This window comes from Sarcophilus harrisii, chromosome 6 (genome assembly GCF_902635505.1).
Source record: "Sarcophilus harrisii chromosome 6, mSarHar1.11, whole genome shotgun sequence".
NCBI classification, from domain to species: domain Eukaryota; kingdom Metazoa; phylum Chordata; class Mammalia; order Dasyuromorphia; family Dasyuridae; genus Sarcophilus; species Sarcophilus harrisii.
In genome coordinates this window covers 154,279,087-154,301,545 of record NC_045431.1, presented here as the reverse complement: position 1 = coordinate 154,301,545, position 22,459 = coordinate 154,279,087, and positions in this window count along the sequence as shown.

Sequence of the window (22,459 nt, the reverse complement as noted above, 5' to 3'; positions counted from 1 at the left end):
TTTCTGCCTCAGTTTTCTCATCTGTAAGATGGGGATAATTAAAGAACCTGTTCTCCAGGGTTGTTGTGAACAAAAAATGAAATGCTATGTATAAAGTAATTTAAGGTATTTAAATGCTGGCTACTTATGGTTCTATTTTTAGTGTAGGGAAGAGAACTATGAGTGACACTTGAGGACAATGATACTTATGCTGAAGAAAAAAGAGAAAGAACTATGAAAAATTCAGCCAGTTTCCAGAAAGAAAGGGAAAGGGGGATAGTAGGAAGCAGGGTAATGTTGATATCATCATGTTAATTTGATATGTACATTAAAAAGCTATCTGTATGGAATAGATTAACGGTTTCAAATACAATACTTTTTCTCTAGGTTTCTTTGATTAAGTAAATGTTTGTGTTTGTTGCTCATTTTATACCTTTTAATAAAAAGTTAGGAACAAAATAAAAAAAGACTAACTAGAAAATCTCTTAGATGTCTTATACTTCTAAATCCTATGAAAGGCAGGCTATTCCCTCCCCATCGCTTCTATTCACTGACTACTTTATAAAGTTGTTTTCAGCCAGCTTGGACTCAATAGTACCATTTCCTTGTGCCTAATCAAAGACCTCTGGGATCTTCAGTCAATAGCAGCTTTATTAGGGATATATGCAGGCTGCTGAACCTAAGCCCTTGTCATTCATTATATAGTTGTTATACAGAATTATTGCAAATATAGGAGAGCTAGTTTTGAAGGGAGGAAGGGATTTGAAGGTTGCTCTGAACATTTTTTAACCTTATGAAGGCTAGAGCTAGAGCTCCAGAATAGCCTCTGATCTGTACTGTACAAAAATCAAGTACAGATTCAGTGTTTGTTGCCTTGCTTATTTAAGATTCAAATTGTGGGAATGTCATAAAGGGCAAGCTAAGATAGCTAAGTTTTCGAGGTTTTCTTTTTCCATTGACCAGATATGTCAAAATTTATTTAATATGACAAAGTTAGAAATAATATATAGATTTAACTGCTGTGGTGAGAAGAGGAAAGATATTAAAAAATAAAAGAGAATAGACAAGTAAAATTGTTAAAGTTCCATATCATTAATTAGATACTTTGAAGAATATCAGAGAGGAGACAAGCAGATGCCTAAAAATAAGTCTTTCTCTAGATAGCCTTAAAATGTTTTTTTCTATAGTATCCATATCAGAGAAACTAATTTGTTAATTAAAATTTCTTTTTTTTATTTTATCCTTGAATAATATTCCAATTGAATTCCCTTGCCAGCAGTCTGCACTTCTTAGAACCTAAAACAGCTGTCCCAGCAAGTGAAGCCTGACATTGTGGCAGTCTAGACTTGTAAATACATACACGACTGATCATTTTCTTGTAACAAATGGTAAAAGATTTGCCACTGACAGTGAAGGAGTCATGTAGAAGGATGACTTTATCACCTCCTGATGACTATGTTTCCCAAGCAGTGCTCTCACCAATCCCGAGCCCCATGTGATCATTAGTCCCTGCACATGGAAGCAATGAAGTTGTCTCTTAAAGTAAATCATTCAAGGTTTTTTATAATCTGAAATAAAAATTTCTAATATTTTTTTCCTAAGTTTTCCAGGTTTAAGGTTTTAATCTTTTATTATTTATTGTGCAGCAGTTTTGAAGGGCATGATGAGAAGTCTGAGATAAATAGTTGGATGGTAAGATCTGTGCATTGCAATATTGCATTAAAAAATTAATGAGTTGAATTTTTTTATTTTTCACATTATCACAAGCATTCATCTTTTTGATAGTTTCAAATAAGTTAAGTGCATTTTGGGTATATCAATCCTTTGCTTGCCAATCATTAAAATTATTGATGAAAATCCTTTTGAAATTATGTAGAGGAAAAAGTCTGTGTATATATATATTTTTTTTTCTCAACCACCTGAATAACTATAAGCATCTGATTCTACTAAATATGAGATTTGCTCATAATTACAACACAGAGACAATTGTTCAACAAATTAAAGTCCCTGTATTTCCAAATAGCTTCATTAAAAATTAATAAGGGAAAGCACAAAAACCCTGCTTTGAGAATTCAATTTGTAAAATATGTTAGTATCAATTCTTCCTTCATCCTAAAAATAGAGACTGTAGACTCTTTGTTGTTCAGTCCTGTTACTTTCTTGACTTTTCATGACCTCATTTGGAGGTTTCCTAGTAAACATACTGAAGTGTTTTTCCATTTCCTTCTCCAATTCTAGTTAGAAAACTCAGGCAAGTAGACTTAATTGACATGATAAGGATCACACAGATATTAAGTATCTTGAGGCCAGATTTAAATTCAGATCTTACTGATTCCAGGCTTGGCACACTATCCACTGAGCCATTTAACTGCCTAGGTATGGACTAGAAGAAATCTTGTCAGGAATAACTCCTTGTTTCATCTACAAGGATGAAAACTTCAGAGAGACTTTAATGATATCTCTCTATACAAAATATTTGTCTTCATTCTTACCATGCTTACCACTGCTTGCTTATTTAAAGTTTAGATTGTGAACCCCCATCCCAATGAGGGCCCTTATTTTAGCACTGAAGATGTCTCCTGGATAGAATATAATCTCACCTAATCTGGGTACTTACAGCCTCACTAACACTACTCTGAGAAAGATCGATAGATTCACAACCAATTCACAACCTTGAGCATAAGTCTTAAAACAAAGGAGGCGAATGGAGTCACCTAGAGACCCAGAAAAGGGGGTGAGGGAGTTATAAAGACTTAAATTTCGTTTCCTGAAGAGAAAGAGCCACAAGTCTCCTTCAAAGAAGGATAATCGAATGAGCAACAGAGAAGCTTTTAACAGACAACCAGGCAACAAAGGAGTTTCTGATCTGGGGACCATGCCTTCTTGTAGAGAATATTAGTGCCTGAATAATGCTATTTCTGGAAAGAATTCTGAAACTAACAGGACCCAAATATAATTAGCAGTAATATATATATATATATATATATATATATATATATATATATATATATATATATATATAAAACATTGATGTTGAAGAAACAAGCCAGAACCTCCTTTCATACTGCTAAGCAAATTGAGCAATGAGCAATAGTATTCGTTCCTTTGATGTTAAGTATGTGTGCAAAGAGAGTACAAGGGGTGGATATTCTATTCAGAATGGTGATGCAGTTCTAGAAGACTATATAGAATATTGAATGTAATAAAGAATAGAATAGATTGAGAAAGGCATAGAGGCCCTAAATGACTGATCCTTACTGGAAATGAATTGCAGTTCTAGGATAGTACCTAAGGAAAATGAAAGCTCATCGAAGAAGGAAGAGAAAAATATTATTAATATTGATAAGATAAGGTGTTATTTTGTATTTTCTTATTTAATATCTTGTTTAATATGACTCATTCGGTATTTGATGTATTATTTGCCTAAATACTTTCATGGGAACAAAGATATGAGAGAGACAGGGAGAGAAAGAAAGAGACAGAGACAGAGAGACAGAGAGAGATAGAGATACAGAGAGAAATAGAAAGATGGGGGAAGGGAGAGAGGAAAGTAAGGAGGTAGATTTTGTTTTTAGAATCCAAGAAAAGAGCTAAATGTTGATATTTCCAGAGAGGATCATGGGTAGGGGTAAAGTGAATGATATCTGAGAAGCCTTTAAGATGTCTGTACGCTTCAACTATGCTTCATGAATTATACCAGAAGTTTGGAAATCTATGCTATTTCTAGCTCTTAAGATGAGGCTTCCATTTCTCACAAGAAAAAAACACTAGAGTTGACTTCCTTTTCCCCATCTTGAAAATTATCAATAATATTAATGGAGATTAAACTCTTAAATTTCCCCCCTTTATATCATGGCCTTGTTATCTTCTCCTCAACTCTGGTTCTTACTTGCCTTAAAATTCCTTTCATTTTCCTGAAGAACTTGAATTCTGCCATTATTTTGATTGGATCCATTACAAATTTATGTTATACAACATCAAAAGAGCCCTGGTGAGGAAATCCTACAATACTTCCTTTATATATTGCCTCTTCCAGAATCTCCTCCTTCTTCCATCACCAAATGCCAACCTCCAATAGATATGTATTCATATCTATCACTCAGTCAAAATCCTGGTGGCTATTATCTATAGACCCTCAGGTCATTCTCATTTATTCCTCAATGAGTTCAGAAGCTGGTTCACAATTTTCCTTTTTCTCATCCCCAAGTTCTCCTTTTTATTCTAAAGGACTTCAACATGCACTTATCTGTTGTTCATCAATTTTAAATCATGTCTGACTCCTTGTGACCCTCACTTGAGGTTTGTTTGGCAAAGATATTGGAATGGTTTCCCATTTCCTTCTCCATCTCATTTTATACTTGAGGACATTGAGGCAAAAAGCTTAAATGACTTACCTGAGTTCACAAAGCTATGGTCAAATACAGATTCAGGAAAATTGATCTTTTTTATAATAGCTTTTTATTTCTTAATATGTGTAAATATATGTAATTTCCCTATATGCAAAGATAGTTTTCAACATTCACCCTTGCAAAACCTTGTTTCAAATTTTTCTCCCTCTCTATCCATCTCCTCCCTCCCCAAGATAATAAGTAATCCAATATAGGTTAAACATGTGCAATTCTTCTAAACATGTTTCTATATTTATCATTCTGTGTAAGGAAAATCAGATCAAAAGGGGAAAAATAAGAAAGAAAAAAACAAGCAAATAATAACAAAAAAGGTGAAAATACTATGTTGTGATCCACATTCAGTTTCCATAATTCTCTCTCTGATTGCTGATGGCTCTTTCTATCACAAGTCTATTAAAGTCTATTAAAATTGCCTTGAATCACCTCATTGCTGAAAGGAGCCAAGTCCATCACAGTTGATCATCATATAATTTTATTGTTGATTCTACTTGGTTCTACTCACTTCATTTAGAATCAGTTCATGTAAGTCACTCCAGATTTTCTAAAACCAGCCTATGAAGATGGGTCTTTCTGACCCAGTTGTGACCCTTTTATCTACTGTACAAAAATTTTCAGTCTGATAAAACCAATCTGCTCACTTCCCAAGAACTAATACTTTTTCATCCTATTTCATCCATACACAAAAATAGTCATGCCTTCAATTCTGTCATTAGTCCCAGATAGACAACTTCCTTTTTTCAGGAATTCTGAAATTTCCTTACTATAATAATAATATAATAATATCTCCATAATCTCTTGGCCTTCCATCTCTCCTTTTGCCTTTAACATCTATATTCTTCATCTTCATAATGAACTTCAATCTCTTGATCTATAAATCTACTAATTATAATAATAGTAATAATAACAATAATAAATCTTTATATAATGCTTACTATATGCCAGACACTCTGCTAAGCACTTTTCATATATTTCATTTGATTCTCACAATAACCTTTGAACATAAGGGCTGTTATCTCCATTTTACAGATGAGAAATGTAAGGTGAATTTGAGTTAAATGACTTGCCTGAGTCACTTTCTAATATCTGAGGCCAGGTTTAATCTCAGCTCTTACTGATTCTAAGCCAAATACTCTACTGAAGGTATTACATACTTGCCTCTCTCCCAGGCCATCTTCCCTACACTACAAATGTTTCCTTTTGTCTTTATTTTGATCCTTCAGTGAACATGGTCAACTACATACTGTTCTCTTTTTCTGGGTACTTGGTCCCTTTTTTTAAATTTTTAAAAAATTTTATCAATTATCAATTACTAATTATCAAGCCACATTCTTGGATGGCTATCTCCAGATGATCTACACAAGTGTTACTGAATATAAGTAGAGAAAATCCTCCAATTCCTGATTGGATGCAATACACATTTATGTTAGACAATCTAAATTGGGCCCTTACTATTACCAGGCAATCTTATTATATTACCTTAACAACTTCAGTTATAACTCTCTAAAGCAGTTCTTCCACACCTTTCTATCATTCCACAAATCTAAGGATGAATCATGTGTGACAGAGTTGTTTGCAGGAGATATACTCATTATCATGTTACAGCCAAGGATATGCTGGAGCCAGTTCAAGCCACCTTTCCATAGGTCGTCATTAAATTTTCAGTCTTAGTATTTATACACTAAATTGAGCAAATATTATAAATCAGTGTTTGATTGTTTAGTTGATTATTGACATAAGAAGATTAATCTTAAAACCAGATCATGCTTACATCTTTTCTTCTCAGAGAAGGCATTAAAACATTTCTCAGCATATTACTGGCTATAGCATACAGTGAAATGGAAAATTCCTGAGAATTCAAGTATCAATCACTCATAATTATTGATGGGATGATTATTATAGATATGGAACCAGGAAAAATGCACATGCTCATTCATTGAGGAGCATTCATTGAGACAACTGAATTAAAATGTCCTATTGTTTAAAGGAACAGTTAAAAAATTAACAATAAGCTTCTATAGTCAAATCCAACTAATTACCATCTCTCTGTTATTTACACTAGATCCATTCCATAGACCATTTTTGCTACTTAACTAGCTTGGTTTCCTTTGTAACCCGTTTTACAAAGATTATGCTCCCATATGGAATTATATTGCTTAGATTTCCAATCTATTTATACTAATTAATCCTGAAAATGATAAATTTTTAAGCTAGTATTTAGTTCCTATGTGACTACTCTAGAACATCCTGTTCTTCCAAGAGTTGACACAAAATAATACTGCAAATTGGGTATGATCCCATAACTTGCACATTTTACAGAAGCAAAAATTGCATTTGCTAATAAGAACAGAACTAGCAGGCATGAAGAATTATCCAAGTATCTCAAATCAGTTAGGTCTTTATTAAATGTTTATATTCCAGTTCTGAAAATTGAATGTATTATGAAATATTGCTCTGTCAGTTTAGATGACTGTTGTCATAGATGCAATAGTTCTGCTGTCTAACAAACTCAAATATGGAATTTAACACTAAGGCAAGCACATTTCAGAAAAACAGGTTGTCTAACAATTTTTGTATAGGTTTTATTAAAATTTAGTAATATTTGTTACAAAATAAAAAGAGATGCAAAATATTTTTTGTAATAAAAGAAAATTTTCATTTAAATACTATAGGACTACTAAATTCTTCAAATATATTAATTTCTTAAAATAGCTATTGCATGATTAGGAAACATGTTTTAATTCAAGCCCATTGCAACATTTTAGCAGTTTATTTTCAATTAGTATTATAATTTATTATGACCCAGTTTGAAACTGCTAACTGGGTCATAATAAATTATAATACTAATAGGCATCTCAAACTCCACAAATCTAAAAACAAAACTTATCTTTCCCTAAAAATTCAAGTTTCAGAGTTTGTCTCAATTTCCCTTTATTCTTCCAATTATGCAAGTTGACATCAGTATTAAATTCAGCTCCTCAACTGTCTCTTGCATATATCCAAGCATTTGCCAAATATTATTATTTATGTATCCCCAACAATTTTTGTATTCTCCTTCTTCTTCGCAGTCATATAACTATCATCCTAGTTCCACTCCTAACACTTCTCACCTGGGCTATTCCAACAGCTTCCTATTTAATGTTTCAATCTAAAGCCACTCCCTAGGCTAATCTATCCTATTTGCTGAAACCATAGTGAGTTTCCTAATTTTCAGTTCTGTCTCAACAAAATCCAATGAATCTTTTATTACTTGTAGAATGGAAGATATCCTTTCCACTTAAAAGTATTCACAAACTAGTTCCTTTCTATCTTCCCAGCCTTTTATGCCTCATGCTTTTCCATACAATCTATGACCCAACCATACAACCCCACTTAACTGTTATTCATACACGAAAATCCATATTGTATTTCTGGGGTTTTGCACTAGAACCGCCAGTAGTCTCTATATATTGGTCTTGTAGGGTTTCTGGCTTCGTTTAAAACTGGGATCAAACACCTGTTTCAATGATTATGAAGATCTTCCTAATCCCTAAAACTTACTGCTCATCGCTCGACTTTATTGTATAAATTCTATGTGTGCAGGGGCAAGGGTTATGCTTTCTGGTCTACCCTAATTACAACAACTTCCTTAGAGGATTGTGACTACATTTGAGTCATTTGAAGAGAAATATGTGACTCAAAACTCTTAGGAGATCCTGTTGGTCCCTTGCTTCTCTGCCTCAGTAGGCAGTGATAGCAAGATGCTTTAGAGTGGATTGGCCACTAAACTAGGAAGAATGGTTCACTCAGTGGATCTTACTGGAATAACTGGCTTTGTCCATTTTCTGTACTTTAGATAGTCTCGTGTTCCATCAACTAAACCAGTGTCATTATTCAGAAATTCCACTCCTTTTTCCCTAGACATCTCACTTTCTCCCACCTGAGACATAGTGAGATTCACCACAATTTTGTTTGCAAATAAAATTAATGTAAACATACTTAACCTATAATGAGACACAATAATAATCTGGGTACTCTAAATTATTATAGACTAAAGTTGAATAAAGACTCTTTTTTGGCCCTCTTGTCTATCTAAACATTAATCTATAGTATAACAAATATCGCAGTTGGTACAGCCTTTATTTAAAGACCTCTAACGAGAGCACCACCACTTCTCAAGGGAACCTATTCTCATTGTTAGGAAGATTTTTCTGACATGTGACAGATGACTCTCCAACATATCTCCCCAAATTAAGCTGTAGACCTTTTCATATTGAAGATAACAAGCTTCAAGACATTATGGCACCTACCATAATCTACAGCATCCTTGACACTATCCAGAAGTCTCCCATTCTTCTTGGCCCCAACCTATCCTGATCATCAATGATGATTTATACTTAATCTATGCTTCTATTGTTTTCCTTATTTACCCAAGAAACTTCACAAAGTTAGCAATTTCCTGAACCTTAAAAAACACTGAGGGGTTCATGTGATCAAAATTCCACACATAGAATTAGGAAAGTCTTTATCTTTACCTTATTCCCAAAGTATGTAACAGTGTATATCATGGGTCCTTAAAGGAATAATGGAAGAGTGAATCTTTGTGGAATGTTACTTCAAAAGGTCTTTTTTGTCTATTCATTTCTAATAGCATTTTTGTAAATGAATCCTTTGACGATAGCAAGTTATATTTAGCATGTCTTGCTCTTAATTAATATTCATAGACATAGTCCATTTTGTTTGTTTAGATGTTCCAAAATAACAAGAGGGGCAAAGCTTACCATTTCATTTATTTCATTTTGATCATATCTCATATGTGAAAAACAGAATCCTGGAGTCAAGGACTATTTTAGCAAATTGTGCCAATTAGAAACATAGAGAGAATACTATTCACTTTCCTTTTGCATTAGTGGCTTTTAAAGTCTATAGAGGCATAGTAACAAATAAAGCTAGAATGGTGTGACTGTCACATTTCCCACACATTCATTTTTAGCTACTGTGCCTTTTAATGAAAGTGAGCAGCATGCTATAGACCTAAACACATAAAATGTTTCCTAAAATATCAAAGATAATTATATGCCTAAAAAGTAATGTGCAAAGGTTCATCCTTAGATAATTATGATTGAGGCTCACAGTTTATCATTATAGGAAGCTAGCCAATAAGGGAAGCCATACTTAGAGAAATTATTTATTCCAATTTATAGTCTGCAAAGACTTAAGTTCTCCCAACTGAAAGTTATCAATGTACTAATAATATTAAATACCTCAATATTTAAACAAAGAATAGGTCCTTTCTGAAACTGCACTTCTTATTGTGTAATAATAGTTCAAATTTTATATAATCTTTCCAAATTAAGCAAAATCAATAATCAATTAAAAAACATCCATTAAGTGTCTACTATGTGTCAGATACTGTGTTAAACTTTGAAAATACAAAAGAGGAAATTAAAAGTCCTTGCCCACAAGGAGTTTATAATCTAGAGGGAAACATACTGGAGAAGGCATTAGAATTAAGAGAGGTTAGGAAAAACCTTTTTGCAGAAGGTTGGATTGTAGTTGATATTTAATGGAAGTTAGCGATATCAGTAGTTGGAGTGAAGATGGGAGAGTGTTCTAAACATAGAGAACAGCTAGAAAGTTTGCCTAGAACTGAAAGAGAAAGTTGTCTTTTTGAAAAACTTTGTGTTCTAGGCAGTCCAAGTATTAATATCATTTCCATTTTATAGACATGGAGCCAAAGATGTCAAATGTTTTGTGCATAGTCACAGGGATATGAGAAGGGGTTCCTCTTAAAACTGGGTCTTGGTGCAGGGCTTATAACATTCATGATGATAAAAGCCAGCATAGTAAATTGGAATAAGTAAGAAGTCTAGAAGGCTTAAATTCAAAGAAAGTTAACATTTTTTCAGGACCTCAAGTTCCTAATTGAAAAATGAGGGTTTTGGACTAGCTGTCTTCTAAGATTGTTCCCAGCTCAAAATCAATAGTCACAAACAGTTAAACCATCTTAGTGAAGTTCTTCCTTTCATGTATCTGTTTGCCCACATTTGAGTGAAAATATTCCTTTAAACAATAAATGTCCAAAACACAAGCACAAACACGTGAAAGGAAGAAAATCCAGGTAATTAGGTAGACACTAAGTAAATAATATTCAAATATTTGAAAGGTGGCTATTAAGGTATTATTCCAGGATTCCATTTTATTGACCATTATTTGCTTACGGCTGTTTTAAGAAATAGTATGTACAGATAATATAATTGTAAACACTTCAATTATTTCTCTTGGAAGAAGAACTAGATATTCTGGATAACTAAAGGGTAATCTTTTCAAAATGTATTTATGGGGGGGATAGAGGGGTAGGAGCAGAGCCAAGATGGCAGAGAGGACACAGCTTCTTTCTGAATTTCTCCCTGGACCCTCAACCAAAATCAGCCTCTGAATTAGTTCTAGACTGGCAGAATTCGTAAATATTGGTAGTGCAGCAAATTAGCAGTAGAAAATAATTTAGAAGATCACCAGAAAAGGTTTGTTTCAGTTGGGTGCAGGAAAGTGGCCAGGCGCAGGATGCCAGCTCAAGCTATGCAGACCAAAGTTGGGGTATGGTCTCCATGAGTGGTGCAGACTCTATGCATTAGAGAATCTACAGGGAGGACTCTGCCACAGAGTTGGCTACTCTGTCCTAGTTGCAAGCCAGTAGATCAGCAGAGAAGTTATAAAACATCCAACACAAACACAAAAGGTAAAGAGTGAATCCCAAACTGCTAGAGTCTCCTGGGACCTGTCAACACCCACCCAGAACTGGAGTAAGTTAGCACTGACCCAGTGCAGCCACTGCTGCTTCACTGTGGCTTACAGATAAAGCTTGGAAAACCTTTGTTGCCCTAAAAGCAGATCTAAACATTTTTAATGAGTAAAAAAGCAAAGCAAATTCTAACTATAGATAGTTTCTATGGTGAAAGAGAACAGATTTCAAACTTGAAGAGAGACTAAAAAAGATTGCCTCCAGATGAAGCCCCAAAAGATGATATAACCTGGTCTCCATCACACAAACTCTCCTAGAAGAAATTAAAAATGATCTCAAGAAAAATGGGGAAATGAAAGGAAAACCCTGCAAGAACAATTCTGTGAAAAACACAACTTGTGAAATGGAAAAGTTAAAACTCCCAGGAAAACAGAATTTGTGAATTGGAAAAGGAGTGTCTTAATATCTCTGTTTCTCCTCTCTACTATTGCCTGTTCTTGAAGATTAAAGGGTATGCCAGTGGTGTGTAAAATCTTATACTGTGCACATAAGTGTTCAAAATGTTTAGAAGTATAAACCCATAATTGCAAATGCTTGGATAAGGAATTCAGTGACCACTCAGTCTGTCTCTTTTGATGCTGGTATTGCAAAAGTGAATCTTGAAAAGGTATCTACCACAACATGGATAAAAGACGGACGACCAAAAGATTTATAATACATCACATCCATTTGCCAAATTTTATTGAATCTCAAAACATGAGGGTTCTTCCCTGGAGGGAGTATAGAAGTATGCAAAGGAAGGCAAGCCATACAGGCATTTACTACGCTCCTAGCTTCCTCTCTTGTTATTCCAAATTGTAAACGTAAAGCTCAAGCAGCCTCATGATATTTAAAATGAGATTCTTAAGCTTCCTGAAATAAGGGAGTATTGGTCAACAAAATTAGAAGGCTATGTGCCTTTGAATTACCATCAAAAACAGGACTTGGAAGTCCACTATGAGAGTGGACATGCAAGATATAAATCTTACCTGGATGCTTTCTCACTTGCTCTTGAAGTTCCTTAAACAGCTGATATATATTAGAAGCTACAAATTTTATTTGGGCTGTGGCAATTCTTTGTACCATACCTACTGAATGGGCCGAATCAGATATTATATTTACATCTCCTGGATAATAAGAACTAGCATGATTGCATACAATTCATTCTGCTGAATGGACTGAAAAGGAGTTTTAACTACTCTTGTTATAGTTAAGTCACGAGAGTATACAGCAAAAATATTATGTTTGGATACATCTGTAAAGATAGTTGGTCCTTTGAGCAGAACTTTAGAAACCTTCTCTTCAGGAATCCATTGCCAATTATGTAATAGTCTGGTTATCTTTAATGGAGACCCGTGTGTAAAATTTGGAGCCGTGGCTAATAAAATTTGCCACTCTGGGATGGTTTCACAGCATACATTAATACGTGCATTAGTATAAAAGGTGTATATCTTATCAGGTCTTATCCCAGATAATTGTACTATTTGCTTAATGGCCTTTAATAAAATTCTACCCACAAGAACTGGATAAGGAGTAAGGCTTTGTTCTGGTTGTGCTGGGAGTTTCACCCACTCTATCACACTGTCTCCTTGATGAAGGACTGCTGTGGGTACCTCTTGTGTAGCAAAAATTGATATTTCCAAGGGTTTTTGAGTGACTCTTTCAACTACATTGGACAAAGCCAGTTCAATTTCTCCCAAAGCCTTTTGAGCTTCTTTTTGTAAGCTGGCGTGGTGAGTGTAGTACTGTCTCCCCTTAAAATGCCATATAACGGTTGCAATTGATAGGTAGTCAAGCCTAACACTGGCCACATCCATTGGATATCTCCTATCAATTTCTAAAAATCATTTAAGGTGTTTAGCTTCTCTGTCTTAAGGAAAATTTTTGTACTGTAAGCACCTTAGGGTTTACTTCACATCCTAAATATTGAAAAGGAACATGACTTTGAATTTTTTCTGGAGCTATGTGCAATTTGTAGTTCCTTAGTGTTTCTATGGTCTTTTGTAGACATACTTCTAACATTTGTTCGTCAGGTGCACATCCCAATATATCATCCATGTAATGTAATAACATAACTTTTAGAAATGCTTTTCTTACTGGAGTAAGAGCAGCAGCAACATACATTTGACACATAGTAGGGCTGTTTTTCATTCCTTGTGGCAAAACTGTCCATTCAAATCTTTTATAAGGTTCAGCTAAGTTAGAGCTGGGCACTGAAAAGGCAAATCTTTTCATATCCTTCTTATCTAGAAGGATAGAATAGAAATAATCCTTAATGTCTATAACCCAAAGAGGCCATTCTCTAGGCAATTGAGTAGGAGATGGAAGTCCAGGCTGAAGAGTTCCCATAGTTTCCATTTATTCATTCACCTTTCTTAAATCACTCAACATCCTCCATTTTCCAGATTTCTTTCTTACAACAAATACTGGGGAATACCAAGGACTTAGAGAAGGTAGTAAGTATCCTTGGTCAAGTTGCTCCTATACTATATCTAATAAGGCCTGAATTTTATCATTAGCTAAGGGCCTTTTCTATCCACACTGGTGTATCGGTTTTCCATTAGGAACAGGTGAAAGTGTTGGGAGACCTTCAATAGCATCCCTGCCTAAAAAACCGAGGTACTCATTTGTAATCCTAATTGTTGTAAAACGTCTCTTCTCCACAGATTAATGGAGATTTTTTTCAACTATAAAAGGAGTAAAAATTCCTGTTTTACCTTCAAATATCCATCTCAAAGGGGTAGCACTAACTTCAGCTGTTTTTGATCCTCCTACTCCAGACATGTAGATGTCTGCCTTGATCTTTGGCCAGTAACTGGGCCAGTTGGCACCTCTATTGACTGTACAATCTGCATCTGTATCTACCAATCCTTCTAATGGTATGTTATTTATATAGATAGTGAGCATAGGTCGATCAGCTGTCACAGCTGCTTTCCAGTATATTCCTGGATTTTGTTGCTTGGAGTCAGAATCTGAATGACTATCACCAGATTGCTTATTTGGAGTCTGTATCAGTAAACCTGATGCTACTACTTCTCCTGGTTGATAAGCCACACATTGTCTACCTATATTAGTGACTGGAATATTATCTACACATTCCCCAGTTTCCCACATCAGTGTATGAATGAACACTTTTGTAAGTACTCTCAGGAGGTAAAATGGTCCAGCCTACTGTGCCTGGAGGCAAGGGATCCATGGACTGGAGAGGAACAGATTTCACCTCTCCAGGGGGTATCTCAGTTGTCCCAGCTGCATACAACTCTAATCGCCTCAATTGTGATTCCCTTTTTCCCATCAGGTTGCTTCCTGGCTGATTGATATATATCAATCCTTTTCTCCCATCAGATTGTTTCCTGGCTGATTGATCATGTCTGGGAATTGAACTTCTAAAGGCTCTCTGGGTATAGGTAGCATAAGCTGCCATCATGTCCCAAGTATTTTTTTTTTGCTTTGGGCCCCTCATCCCATTTCCCCGAATCAGTCTACAATCTCATGCCCAATGGAAGCCTCTGTTGCATTTTGGACATGGGGTATTGGGTCTTATTCTCCCACCCTGTTTTCTCACTCTGTTTCTATGCCAACATTGAGCTTTCAGATGCCCTACTTTACCACATTGAAAGCATTAATGAGTCTCTCTGGAAGTCCCTTTCCAAAAAGGACCTTGTCTTCACATGTTCGGATCTTGGGAAGTCTACATCATAGCCTGGCTATAAAATGCATTTGTACTCACTGTTGCACAGCATCTTATGATCTCCTCTAAAGGAATACCCTTGTATAATCCTAGTATAATTCTTCTACAAACCTCATTAGCATTTTTAAGCAAGTTGCCTTATCATAATATCTGTTACTGCATTTTCACCAATAATTCATATAACAGCTGTCTGCAAATGTCCCACAAAATCACAAAGGGTTCAGTTGTCCCTTGTTCTATTTTTGTGAAGGCCTCACCCTTGTCATTTTTATTGTGGAGAGAAGCCAATGCTTTGAAAGCAGCAGCAATTTGCTCATATGCTGCTATGGGGTAATTAATCTGTACTGAAATTCCTGCATAGGAACCTACCCCTGTTAGTTGGTCACAGGTGATTGGAGGATTAGTTCCACTATGACTATTTTGTTGGGCTTGTATCCCACAGAGCTCACTATATTCAGAAAGCCACAACAAGTTTTGTCCAAGTTCTAAGCATGTCCTTGCTATAGATTTCCAGTCCCTAGGGGTTAAGACTTCATAAGCCAAATTCTGTAATAATATCTTAACATAAGATGATGTAGCACCATAAAGAGTGCAAGCCTTTTTCAGGTCTTTGAGGATTTCTAAATCAAAAGGAATGTATCTTCTACTTTTTTGACCTGAAGAGCTAAATTGTTGAATCACAGGGTACATTTCCAGTTTCAAATCACCTAAATTCTGCCCTTCTTCTGTGACTTTAAGTAGTGCCTTTTGCAATCTAATCATAGGAGGGAGTAATTGCTGAGGGGAAGGTGCTGGTGGTGTCACCGCTCCTCCTACTACCCCTCCTCCCCACTCCATCCAGGAAGGTGAAGTTGAGGAGAGTTTGTCAAGAACCAGTTCTGGTTTAGGTGGGGTTGAAGCTGCCTTGTGAGAGTGAGAATCACCATGCCCTTGAACCTCACTTAACTCCTTGTGCCCTCTGGTGATATTGCCATTAATCTGTCCTTTGTCTTCCTCTTTTTTTTTCACACTTCCTCATCTGGCTCTTCTTAAAACTTTTTTTTTCTATAACTTGCAGGTTTCTTTAAGGCCAATTGTATTATGTTGTCTATATAGAATGTTTCCTTGGAAATTGAATCAGGACCTTTATCACTGTAGTATTCACATATTTGATCTCCTACTAGTTTCCAATTATCTGCCCCTATATCTTCTTCCTTTAATAACCAAGGGGATATGAGTTCTAATGTACCCAAGAGTCTAGCAACCTGCTCCCAAGTTACAAGTAAGCCTTGTCCCTTGATCAACTTGAGTATGCTTTCTATACTCCCCCCTTGGGTTGGGGTAGGGGTGGAGCTGGGGATGGAGGAAGAATCTTTTCTTAATATCTGCCCCATTTCAGCTAGAAAGGGTTACTAGTTTAGCCCTTAAAAAAATATGTTTCCTGCTTGTCTATTAAAATACTCACCTATTTCCTAGTCACCAGGGACTTCTTCATTGAAATTAGGGTCCTTGGTTCACATGTTGGAGACCAAATGCACCCTGGATGCCTTAGAATCAGCCAGAGTCAGGATAAGCACCTTTGTCTTTAGGGGTGTGGGGGTGGGGGGGAAGTGAAGGGAATGGACACAAGTTCTCTACTACCACCCTTCTCTTTGTCCACCACAAAAGTGATTCTGGCTTGTTTTCCTCCACCCCCAATCCTTCCTACAATTCTATACCAAAAGATCAAGCCAGTACAGAATAGTGGGAAGGGCCATTTTCCAAGCATATGCTAATAGAGTATTGTCCAATAAGTAATTAGCCTTCAGTGCTCAGTTGTCTGATTCCAGTGCACTTACTCAGAGTTTCAGTCCTTTACACATCTGGAAGAACAAAAGGTCAAGAATTCCAAGGGAATTAATGGGGGGGGGAATCAAATGAAGGTGGCCTAGGTATACCACATCTAAAATTATCTTATAAAGCAGTGGTCATCAACACCATTTGATACTGGCTAAGAAATAGACTAGTTGATCGGTGGAATAGGTTCTGTTTACAAGACAAAATAGTCAATAATTATAGCAATCTAGTTTTGACAAACCCAAGGACCCCAGCTTTTGGGATAAGAATTCATTATTTGACAAAAATTCCTGGGAAATTTGGAAACTAGTATGGCAGAAACTAGGCATTGACACACACTTAACACCTATACCAAGATAAGGTCAAAATGGGTTCCTGATCTAGGCATAAAGAATAATATTATAAATAAATTAGAAGAACATAGGATTGTTTACCTCTCAGACTTGTGGATGAAGAAGAAATTTGTGATCAAAGAAGAACTAGAAATCATTATTGATCACAAAATATATAATTTTGATTATATTAGGTTAAAAAGGTTTTTTTTGTTTTGGTTTTTGGTTTTTGGTTTTTGTTTTTTTACAAAGAACACTAATGCAGACAGGATTAGAAGGAAAGCAATGAACTGGGAGAACCTTTTTCCATTCAAAGGTTCTGATAAAGGCCTCATTTCTAAGATATGTAAAGAATTGACTTGGATTTACAAGAAATCAAGCCATTCTCCAAAAGATAAATGGTCAAAGGATATATGAACAGATCATTTTCAGATTAAGAAATTGAAACTATTTCTAGTTTCATATGTAAAGGTGTTCCAAATAACTATTGATTAGAAAAATGCAAATTAACACAACTCTGAGATACTACTACAAACCTCTCAGATTGACTAAGAGTACAGGGAAAGATAATGACAAATATTGGATGGAATATGGGAAAACTGGGACACTGACACATTGTTGGTGGAACTGTGAATGAATCCAACCATTCGAGAGAGCAATTTGGGACTATACTCAAAAAGTTATTAAACTGTACATACCCTCTGATCCAGCAGTGTTACTACTCAGCTTATATCTTAAATAGATCTTAAAGGAGAGAAAGGGACTCACATTTGCAAAAATGTTTGTGGCAGCCCTTTTCATAGTGACTAGAAAATGAAAACTGAATAGATGTCTATCAATTGGAGAATGGCTGAATAAATTATGGTATATGAATGTTATTGAATATTATTGTTCTGTAAGAAATGACCAGCAGGATGATTTCAAAGAGGCTTGGAGAGACCTAAATGAACTGATGCTAAGTGAAATGAGCAGAAGCAGATCATTGTACATGTCAAAAATAAGAATGTACAATGATCAATTCTGATGAACGTGGCTCTCTTCAACAATGAATTGATTCAGACCAGTTCCAATTGTTCAGTAATGAAGAGAGCCTTCCACATCCAGGGAGAGTACTGTGGGACTGCCTGTGGACCACAACACAACATTTTCATTCTTTCTGTTGTTTGCTTGCATTTTTGTTTTCCTTCTCACTTTTTTTCTTTCTAGATCCAATTTTTCTTGTGCAGCAAGATAATTGTATGGATATATATACATATATTGAATTTAACATATATTTTAATATATATTGGAATATCTGCCATCTAGGGAAGGGGGTGGTGGGAAGGAGGGGAAAATTTGGAACAGGCTTTGCAAGGGTCAGTGTTGAAAAAATACCCATGCATATGTTTTGTAAATAAAAGCTACAATAATAAAAAATGTATTTATTTTTGAGAGAAATTATTATTTTGCTGTTGTGTTAACAATCAATTACAAAATTAGAATCAGGGCTTTTTCTCTTTTATTTATTCCTTTAAGGTGCAGCCTCTGTAAATAAGTTAGTCAGTCTTTAACGAACATGGCTGAGTGAAGAGATGTTGCTAACCATCTGTGAAAATGCTTCTTGATCTTGGGAAGGACCCTATTCAATCTTACTCCAAGAAAAATCAACTCCTGTCCTTCCATCCATCCATTAGTTTAGTGTGACCCACCTTAAGAGTGGAGTGCTCTGTGTGGAAATGGATTTCTCTTTCCAGAAAATTGGAAGTCTCTGAGTCATATTCAAGCCACATTCTCAGCAGCAAGAGTTGAGGACTTCTAGCCTACCTCCTTATTAAATGTTTACTAATGAGGGTTGATTTCCACTTGTCAAGGCCTTTCACAGTTGATCATCGCTATAATATTGCTCTTAGTTTGCAAAATAATCTTCCAGTTTTTTCTAATTTCACTTTGTATCAGTTAATATATATTCGCATTATTGACATTTTTGTTTTTCATTTGCCTGAGATCATGAATGCTACTTATTCCTGTCCAGCTTTTTTTAAAAGTTCTGTAGGTGTGTCTTTCTCTTTCAAGTATATTTCTTTTTTTTTAAAATAACTTTTTATTGACAGGACCCATGCCAGGGTAATTTTTTACAACATTATCCCTTGCACTCACTTCTGTTCCGATTTTTCCCCTCCCTCCCTCCACCCTCTCCCCCAGAAGGCAAGCAGTCCTATACATGTTAAATAGGTTACAGTAGATCTTGGATACAATATATGTGTACAGAACCGAACAGTTCTCTTGTTCTTCAGGGAGAATAGGATTTAGAAGGTATAAATAACCCGGGAAGAAGAACAAAAATGCAAGCAGTTTACATTCACTTCCTACTGTTCTTTCTTTGGGTGTAGCTGCTTCTGTCCATCCTTGATCAATTGAAACTAAGTTAGATCTTCTCTTTGTTGAAGAAATCCACTTCCATCAGAATACATTTCCCATACAGTTTTTATTTTGGGTTGAGGTATTTTTAAAAATTTTAGTTCTTTTGCTTATTTTTCCTTTTTTTGACATCCGTTTTTCCCTTTTAAAATCCCCAAAAACCAAAATCCTTCTTAAATTTCAAATTTGGTAAATTTTTAAGCAAAATTCCCTTCAAAAAGGGATTTATAAAATTTCCCAAAAGAAATTTTCCAGTTTTTCACCTTCCCCAAACTTTTCTTACTTTCCCCTTCCCTTCTTTAGTCTCTTTTGGGGGAAAACCCAAGAAACCTGCTTAAAATTTCGTTTTATTTTAATAGTTTAAAATTTTTGGGGTTTTCTTTAAAAAATATAGGTTTTCCCCTTTTTCCCATTCCTAAATTTCGTTATTTTTCCCTTTATCAATTGAAAAGGTTGGGTTTTCTTTAAATTTTAAAACCCATTTCTTTAAAGGGTGTTTAAAAACCTTTAAATTGAAAAAAGTTTTCCCAATTTATTGTTTTTCTTTCTAATTTTCAAAAGTTTTGTTTTATGAAATTTTCAATTTGAATAATCAAAACTATTTAAAAATTGAATTTTTTTTCTAAATTCCTTCCTTTAGGTTTTAGAAAAAATTTTCCTTTTCAATTTTTTTTATGTTCCATTCTTTATCCAGATCTGAACCCATTTTGACCTTATCTTGGTGTATGGTGTTAAGTGTGGGTCAATGTCTAGTTTCTGCCATACTAATTTCCAATTTTCCCAGCAATTTTTGTCAAATAATGCATTCTTATCCCAAAAACTGGGGTCTTTGGGTTTGTCAAACACTAGATAATTAAAGTTATTGGCTGTTTTGTCCTTTGTACCTAACCTATTCCATTGATCAACTAGTCTATTTCTTAGCCAATACCAGATGGTTTTAGTAACCGCTGCCTTATAATGTAATTTTAGATCTGGTACAGCTAGGTCACCTTCTTTTGATTTTTTTTTTTCATTAATTCCTTGAAATTCTTGACCTTTTGTTTTTCCATATGAACTTTGTTGTAATTTTTTCTAGGTCATCAAAATAATTTTTGGGAAGTCTGATTGGTATAGTGCTAAATAAATAGATTAGTTTAGGTAATATTGACATCTTTATTATATTTGCTCGCCCTATCCAAGAGCATTTAATATTTTTCCAGTTGGTTAGATCAGACTTAATTTGTGTGGAAAGCGTTTTGTAGTTTTGCTCATAAAGTTTCTGATTTTCCCTTGGCAGATAGATTCCTAAATATTTTATACTATCAGTAGTTACTTTAAATGGGATTTCTCTTTGTAACTCTGATTGTTGGATTTTGTTAGCGATATATAAGAATGCTGATGACTTATGTGGGTTTATTTTATAACCAGCAACTTTGCTAAAATTGTGGATTATTTCTAATAAAATTTTAGTAGAATCTCTGGGGTTCTCTAAGTATACCATCATATCATCAGCAAAGAGTGATAATTTGGTTTCCTCATTGCCTGTTCTTATTCCTTTAATCTCTTCCTCAGCTCTTATTGCCAAAGCTAGCATTTCTAATACAATATTAAATACTAACGGTGATAGTGAGCAACCTATTGGGAATGGTTGCAGTTTGTCCCCATTACATATGATGCTTACAGCTGGTTTTAAATAAATGCTACTGATTATTTTAAGGAAAAGTCCATTTATTCCTATACTCTCAAGTGTTTTTAATAGGAATGGATGTTGGATTTTATCAAATGCTTTTTCTGCATCTATTGAGATGATCATATGGTTTTTGTTAATTTGGTTATTAATATGGCCAATTATGCTGACAGTTTTCCTAATATTGAACCAGCCGTGCATTCCTGATATAAATCTTATCAAGTGTATTTCTTATAAACAATATACTATTGGATCCTAGTTTCTAAACCATTTTGCTGTCTGCTTTCATTTTATGGGTGAGCTCATCCCATTCACATTAACAATTATAATTACTAACCACATATATGCATTCTATTTTCTTCTATTTCTCTCTTTTTATCCTTTCCCTCCTCAAAAGGCTATTTTGTTTCTAATCATTGCCTTAATCTATCTCCCCTTTTTAACATACTTACCCAATCTTTTTCCTTTCTTATTTCCCTAATGAGTAGTTTAGATTTCTATATGCAACTGAATCTGCAACTGAATCTTCTTCCCTTGAAAATTAATGTTTTAATTAACAAATTCTACATGAAGATGATTTCCCTAAAATCTACTACTAGTTTTGGTTATCTTAATATAGTCAACATTACTTAAGTTTCTCTTGAAAACTATGCTCAGTGTTTTAGGTGTTTATGTTTTTGTTTTTTTGTTTTGTTTGTTTTTTTATTGCAACATAGACTGGATATATGTGGAAAATTAAGTTTAATTTGCATGGTCTTTAAAACATGATCTACCACTTTCACTATTGAATAAATTCTGAACACAATTGCTTTCTAATCATTCTCCTCTTTTTTTTAAACATGGAAATCAAAACATGGCCTCCTGTGAAGTGAAAATTGTCTGTCTTTCTACAAAATTAGTATTGGGATAAGTGAGCATGTATGCCTTAAAAAATCATCAAACACTACAAATGAGATCTTGATTTTTTTGTTGCTATTAATTGTCTGGACTTTAAAAAGTGATAGATAAAATGTCAATAATTTACATTACAACTTTAAAAATACAAAAATGCATTTGTTTTGTCAAACATTTACCAGCATACTCCTATTTAATTCACTTAAAAGGGAAAATTTGACAGGGATCAGGATTAGTAAAGAATATATTTGTGATATGGTGTCATAGTCGATAGAGAGGAATATTTAGAATCAGGGAGATTTGAGTTCACATCCTCCCTCAGACACCTACTAGCTTCATAAATCTGGGCAACTAATTTAACCTCTTTTAGTTTTCTCATCTGTAATTAGGGATGATAATAAAATCTATTTTACAAAATTGTGACTCAAGTGAATTAACTAAGAGCATACTTGCAAATATTTTAAAATTTTTTGAAGTACTCTAAATGGTAGTTATTTGTTATTATCATTATGTAAAAGG